We start from the raw sequence: 8,040 nt of genomic DNA, 5'->3' as shown, positions 1-8,040 counted from the left end.
TTGCTGTCTAAACCATGGAACAAATGTGTGGTAGCTGCTAAATCATATAGAGAATGACTTAGTAAGCAGGAAAGGGCACAATATTTTATAAAACTAAAGTTAATAGGTGCTATAGATACATACCAGCAGTATTAATTAAGAGATTAGCCTAATATTTTATCTACCTGGCCAGAAATGATAAGAACAAACACAAATGTTGTCAAGATTCTTGCCCTGGAAATCCTGGTTCAGTTTGGCCAACCACAAACGCCCTTTTGTTCCTCAGACAGTTTTTTGCACTCTTCTCCTTTGTTCTAACTTTTGACAGTCTATAGTATTACATATGTTTTTCCTGGTTAGTACAGCCCAAAATATGACAATAACTAACCATTTTCAGCAGCAATAATCAGCTAAATATGCAAGTTTCATTCATTTCAGTGGCACTGTTTCTGCCAATATGGCCGACTGATGATGTGTTGTGAAAACACTCTATAGCGGATAATGAACTGGAAGTCTCACCCAAAAAAAAAGGTGGATAACAGCAGTCAAAGCCACTAGAAAGCAAGCCTGCAACCTTGCTAATGGAAAGGAGACCAGAGGAGGAGACAAAAAATTATCGCTGAAAGAACAGCTTTTTAGAGGAAACAGCTCATCATTTAATGAATCGACAGCCTATGTTTTATACTAAACAATGCTTTTGGATTAAACTATTTTTAGAGTTTACACGAAAAAAAATGCTGATTTATAAGGGAAGTCACTGACATTTTGTGACAGGTGGGATTCAGTTTACAGCACCGCTTATTCACTCCTGTGGTACCCGTAAACGGTAATTGAGTGTTGCACAACTCTGACTGACATTCAAAATAAAGCAAAATAAAAATGAATAATAAAATAAACAACCTTACCTAAAACTATAACACTATGAAATCTGCAAGCAATGGTGTTTCTGGAAATGTGGTCTAGTTTTCACGAATAATGGTGTCTCACAACTTCTGTTCATTTCATTACACTTGCTCATTGTCGTTTGTTGCATACCAGCAGAGAGCAATGGAAATCTTTCACAGGGCAACATAGCCTGCTGAGGGCAACATGCAGGCTTCTAGATGTTCAGATGTCAGTTCACGCAAGGTGGAAGCGATGCATGAAGAAGGGTAAGTATAACATGCTGATTTCTGTAAGAACAAAATCATTAAATACTTTGAACTTCTAAGTGTACTTCTGCATGTTTGGGCCTTTCGAAACACATAAGTCAGTTCAAAGTTTATAGTTTGTTTAAAAGGCTTAACTTTGTGCTTGTTTTGTTTTCATTTAAAGTAATATGTGCTCTTTGTAGCCACATCACAGAAACAATCTCTGAGGTGCAGTGCCGTAATTCTGAAATGTTCACTCCTTGAACTTTGATGAACTGTTAAAGAACAAGCAATTAGCATTGTTGTTCAGCGGACTGGCTTTTGTTTTAAACAGGTTTTCTTTCATTGCCTGTGGAACGTGACAGATCTCAAGAACTAGATAAATACATGGGTGTGGGGAAAAATATCACAGTATGCCATATTTTCACAAATGAGTTACGGAGTAAATTGGAATTTTTTTTTTTAATTCAGATTAAAATATAAGTTTAACTTCCAGATCAGATCTTAATTTATAAATGAGATTACTCATTTATACACAAGTCTTTGTCATTACAAAGCCCCTCAATTAGGCTAAGCAAAGGAGGTCAGATAGGGGCAGTTGATAAGTCAGAATTTTCATAAAAGCTTAGAATGTTATTTCCACATTTGGAATGTAGTCAAAAAATGTCCAAGCCAAAAAAAAAAAGGTTATATAAACACATTTTTATTTGCCAAAAAACTAAAAATGCCCTTTTTTGTTATTGTGAGATTCTCCAACATACTGAGACCAAGAAGTTGAAGTTAAGAATAAATGCTGTAATAAGTATAAATATTATTAGATAAATACGCTTAGGCTAAATATTGTGCATGTTTACATATGCCTCCATGGTTACAGTAGTAGTTAGTCAGCTTGTCGGTCTGTGTGTGTAGATGTGTATATGCAAGCATGTGTGCCTGCGAGTACTGAAACACACAAAGTAAATCCTCAGCTTCTTTTTCAAAGCTTTGGGACCAACAAAACATCAGTTTGCACAGGCATGACAACACAGGAAAAGAGCCTTCTATGACAGCAAGACAAACAAATGAATGTTTTTGTAAGCCTACTGAATTCCCAGTCTGATGTAAGAAAACTGCAGGGTCATCTGCATTTGATAACAGAGAGAAAACTATAACCGAGAAAATTAAATGGCCATCTTTGGGCAATAACAAGAACTTTGAGCCTTGGTAAAAAATTGCAGCGCACGTTCTATAAAACTCAATCCACGTGTCAGTTGCTTACAAAGCCTCCACACAAATGCAACTTGCATTTTAAATTCTCTATGATCCATTACTAACAAGTACAATTTGTGTCCATTTGACCTAAAGTTACTTTGGTGCAAAAAATCTCTCCCCAAATCAAATTATTTCCAGGATTTTGTGAACCATGTGATTCTACATCTTCATATGTGCCAGAATAATCCAAGAAGTTGTTCTGATACCTACGGTTCAAAACGGATTGATTTTTCAGTTTGTTTTGCTTTCCTAACAACACATGACAAGTATATATTTTTAAATGGTACAGTTTATTATTTGTGCATTGATTTTGTGTGTGTGTGTCTTAGACGCTTAAACTGAAAAGGAAGCTTTGATGTACGTCAGTACTATTAATCCAGCGAGGCAAGTCTTAAGTCAGACTTTCAGCGGGTCGCGCAGCCAAAGGGCTCAGTTAATTTTCTTGCCGGCAGTCCAATAATGACCCAAAGGTGACTCTACTGTGCTTCAAAGGAAGTAACTTTCAGGTATATTATTATAGTTATTAAACTATACATGACCTGGGACTGATGGAGAAAAATTGAGAAAGATGAGGAGAGTTAGCAGGAGAGGAAAAGTGAAGTTTGAGAAAGTAAATATGAATGAATAGGGAGTTGTAAAGGATGAAATATCAGTTGGAAATAACATTAAAAATTTAATTTAAAAGTCACAAAAGCTGTAGCAGAATTTTTAACATCCTCTCAGAAACTGTTCAGAGCAAAGAAGAGATCCCAGTGGTCCTTTATCACATACGAAAATACAGTCTCTCTAAAAATATCTGTGTTTATAGGCACCGGTCCAGCATTCAGTCATATAAACTATAAATATTAGGCATTATACCTGCATTGCAGATTAACGGAAGTACTATTAACTTCTGTCATCCTCTATTCTTCTACTAAAGACTCTTTATTTGAGAGATTTCTTTAAGTTTACTGAAGTAACACTTGTAAAACAGATAGTTCTGTCATTGTTATTTAGCTGTGAAACACAAAAAGAAAAACCAGCCAACAATAGATTATAACGAATGTCAATATTCAAAACAAAACTCATATCATAAAAATAGTAAACTCTTCTAAAAAATGAAAATCCATTTGATAGTTTATAACAATTTTCATTTTTAAGTAAACTGTTACTTGAATGATCTACAGGCTGTTATTTCATCCCTGATAATGTAAAAACCTTGTTATTACTAAAACAAACTTATTCTGATTTGTTAAATAAACCTGCAGTCAAAAAGACATTGCAATTTGTTGATTATAACTGACAGTGCTTTATTTCCTTCTGTTGGTATTTATTTTATTAAATGAGAATTATCCAACAGGAGAAGCTGCTACATTGCTTCCAGAGTGAGTGGTGAACATGCAAGCAGTGGTAACTTAAACTGCTGGGTGAGTAAAAACAGGTCAAAATGTTCAGAGACTGAGCCAGATGTCTGAAATTGAAAAATTATCGCAATATCAGCATGGCGATCTGGGAAGGAACACGGCACAGGCACGTTTTACATTTTACAGGTATTTTTTTTCCCCACCCATCGTCCCTTGTTGGCAATCAGAAGTAACTGCAGCACATGGGCAGAGAAACTCAAAAGTCTCGTATCCCTCTTCCACAGCTTACCGGATATCTAGAATGGTAGGAGAACATGAACTTTGGCCAAACAATACAGGATCTTATTAACATGCAAACAGATGAGTTTTTAACTTTTGGAGGGTTGTTAATTCAAATATTGTGCAGTACTTGTATGAGTATATTAGACTTGGCTTACAGCCAGCCATCTCGACCCCTTTGAGGGTAAAAGGTGGCACATAGTTCTCTTCCACAATATGTCAGGTCAGACTTTCCCCACCATTTCTTGTGTCCACTGATTAAATTAGCAGGATTAAAAGACCAGTTCTATTTATTCTTTTATCCTCAGGGAGCCTTTCTATATCTTGACCCAATGAGGAAATGTTTTTTCGTGTCTGATGAGGTTTAGATGAATGTGTGAATGTGCAGTGGGTGTTCTTATGCAATGCAATTTGCTATCGTCGGTTTTTGAAGCAAACTGTTTGATTGCTTTATTGTCTGCATGCTGATTTCAGTGCGCAATGTGGTGAAACTAATGATGTTTTTAATCTAACTTAATTATCATGGTGTGAGAGCTGTTGAAGTCTCTAGCTGCCTCACAGTGAGACAATCAAAATGAGTATTCATGCTGCCTTATGTTTGAGTTATAAGAATAATTGTGGCAAAAGTTACAGTAATAGTCCACCATACATAGGAATCTTTATGCACTGGAACGGGAAAATCAACTATGGCCACAACTTTTGTGCTGAGAGGGTGTGAAAAGCTGCATATTTAAAAGAAACAAATCTGTAATTAGGGTGTTTTGACTTTAAACCATTGCTTCTGGCCAAAACACCAGTCCATGATTTATAATAATGTTTCATACAGTGAAAAGGCCTTTCCCCTGTTGTGCGCCCACATCAAAATCAATCAAACATATTTGTTTAGAACTGATCTGGTGCTTAATCTGGATTGATAAATTAGTTTCTTATAAACACACAACTTCACAAGATGTTAATTGATGGACTGTAGATTAATTGTGGATTATTGTGATGTTTTTATCAACTGTTTGGACTCTCATTCTGACAGCACCCATTTCGCTTCAGAGGACCCATTGGTGAGCAAGTGATGTAATGTACATTTCTCCTAATCTGTTCTATTGAAGAAACAAACTCACACTTATTGTGTAAATTATTATTGATTTTAAATCTGGTTTGGGATTTAAAAGAATATTTAAGATTATAAAACTGAACATATAAGTTATGTAATATTATATAATAAATTATGGGGTAAAAATCCATTTTATTTTACCATGGAGTGCTTACTGAGTAATTTATTTGATAGAATACAAGTTAAACGTGTGTACTGTATGTACTGACGATCTGAAGAAACCATTTACTGTCCTTGATTCTGAGACTGGAAACCAAACCGGTCTTATAAAATAGATATCAATGTAATACACTTTAAGCACTGGACAAGACTTCAAGTGCTGGAGGACACAACCACGATAAGGAGTCAATTACAGAACAGAGACATCAAGTGGATTTCTGTCAGGCTGTGATTATATGTTCCCCACCCATGTCTTAACGTATTGTCTTTATTGAACAGAACAAAAACACAAACAAGAATGCTGAAAGAAAGCACATATACATGTAATAAATATACACTGTAAAAATTGTGCTAAATTGCATAAAACGGTATTATCTTTATTCTATAAACTGAACAAATTAGCTGTACACAATAACAGAAGATTTGCTATGTTAATCAGTGATGTACTGTTGATGGGTCTGGAAAAGAAGTAATATATTTACCTGTGTCTGTATCTTGGATCTAAATGCCTTAGCTTTGAATATTACCATTTTGACAAATATAAATGAGTTCACTGCCTATGAGATGTGTATCCGCTAGCTATGTTATTTGTTCATTTGAAATGAGCTTGTTGAGGCAGTGGAAATTCTTCAACAGAAATTTAAGAGGACATCTGAATAACTGAAAAACTGGAACTTCTATGTGGGCACAAAGTTAACATGTCAGATCTTGTCTTTTCTTTAGATACATTTGATATGGTTCACAAACAACAATGAGCAGGATGTGAAAGTGTTCCATCATATAAATATATGTATGCATTTTAAAAAAAAATCCATACAGGTTTGAAATGACATGAGTTCAAGAGTTTTGAATATCTGCTCACTTTCTCTCTGAAGAACAACTAATGGCCAACAGTCTATTAAAAAACCTTGGCACATTGCACCGCCTCTTTTTCTAAAATGATTCTGTCAAACATTTCCCTTAACTTAGATTAAGGGCTTGATATTTTACCATGAATTCAATGGCATTGATATATTTTAAGTGTGGTCAAAACTGGCCAGAGTGTGGCCAAATATAGGGACATTATAGATTTAGACACTAAGTAGAGAATATTGTAAGTAGTGCCAAGGTTGTAGCTTTCTTCCGCTTATTCATGGTGAAATATATTTTTTTTTCTTCAAAGATTTCATGGCAGTCAAACGTCGCCTTTGTCATATTGATTAGTGCAGTGCTATGCATAATACCTCATTAGTTTGAGTGGCCTTTAAACTTCTGGGACTAGAAGACTTTACAGTCTGTTGTTGCACGGGTGACCTGATCATTTTTGGGTATGTGAGCCAAGTTACAAATCTTATCAGACTTATCTGGCAGGCAAGATGAGAAAAGGCATAGAAATAAGTATGAAATATCAAGCAACATTCCATCAAGAGTTCTATAATGTGATCATGTGGAAATTAATATAATGGTGTAGCCTATTTTATTAGCTATAATCAAAATTTTCTAAGGATTTATTTGTTTCGTTACTGTCTGCTTTTGCTTTTAGGGCTTGGGATGTCAAATATTTAATATGGCAAATGAAATGACTCTTCAGAGTTATATTCTTCAATGCATATTAACCTTAGATAATAGGTATTGAAGTATGACCACAGAGTTCATTCAATCTTCCTGTTACAATAACAGCACAATAGAATTCCTTCTAACACAAATTCTCAAATTACATACCACAAAGCACCTTTAAATAGTACGGAAATAAAGCCTACACATACCTTAACAACAAAGTACACTGTAGTTGAATGAGCAATTTATAATTTGTAAAATTATAGAATTGCATAGCAAAACATTGGAGTAGAAGCTCAGTATCAGTGTGACTCAGTCGCCACCTTATGGACTGTTTCATGCTGCAATCTTTGTACAGCTCATCAAATGACTTTAGTCAGCCATTCAGTTCTAAAGGCTTAAAAAAATGAATAGGCATAATCCTTATGTAAAAGCTTTTGATTTCCCTGACAATGAGCTTTCCTACAAATACTCTTGGCATAGAATTCAACCTCTCTTGCCAAGATGTAGGTGTGACATACAGATAGTCAGGAATTAAACAAGCCTATATTTGTTTTAAATTTAAAATGTAATTTTGATTTTAAAATTTGTACTTAAATTGATTGTTTCTTTGTTTAATTAATATTTGTGTATTAGAAATTGTGTATATCAGCTACCTTCTTACCTTTAAAAGACAGATCATGCTGAAACGTTAAATGTCCCACCTGCCATTTGGCAAACACATCTACAATGATGTACATTTTGTCATCAGAAAAGAAGATAGAACATTAAGACATCACAAACACACCCTTAATCTGAAAATGTCTGAGCATAAAAGATACACCTAGCATGATTCATGTCAAAAGATTTTGCGTATTTACTAAGTTCACTAGGTCTCTGAGCATTCTTATACAGGTTACTAATTCCCGAATATTATGAAGTAACATATATCAATCAAACATATGAAGAGTTCAGATGCAAAAGCCTATAAATCCATCTGACGTATTTCTTTAGAATCTGCATTTCTTTCTGGCTACTTTGTATAGGTTTCTATGTAAGTACTGGCACTTCTGATTGGGCTGAAGCTGGAATTGAGTGAGTTTGAAGTAAAAGTATTTGATGGACGTATAATATGTGTCATGAGCATTCACTCAGTATCATTATCTCATTTTTGACCGAGACAGCGTTTAGCTGGTTTTGCATCTGAACTTTTCATATGTAAACAATTTCTGTGTAAACCAGTTATGAGTAAAAAAGAATAAGGGAAGTTTTGTAT

The sequence above is a fragment of the Labeo rohita genome, chromosome 6 (genome assembly GCF_022985175.1).
Source record: "Labeo rohita strain BAU-BD-2019 chromosome 6, IGBB_LRoh.1.0, whole genome shotgun sequence".
Taxonomy (NCBI): domain Eukaryota; kingdom Metazoa; phylum Chordata; class Actinopteri; order Cypriniformes; family Cyprinidae; genus Labeo; species Labeo rohita.
The sequence above is the reverse complement of the archived record's forward strand: the minus strand, read 5'-3'. Positions refer to the sequence as shown.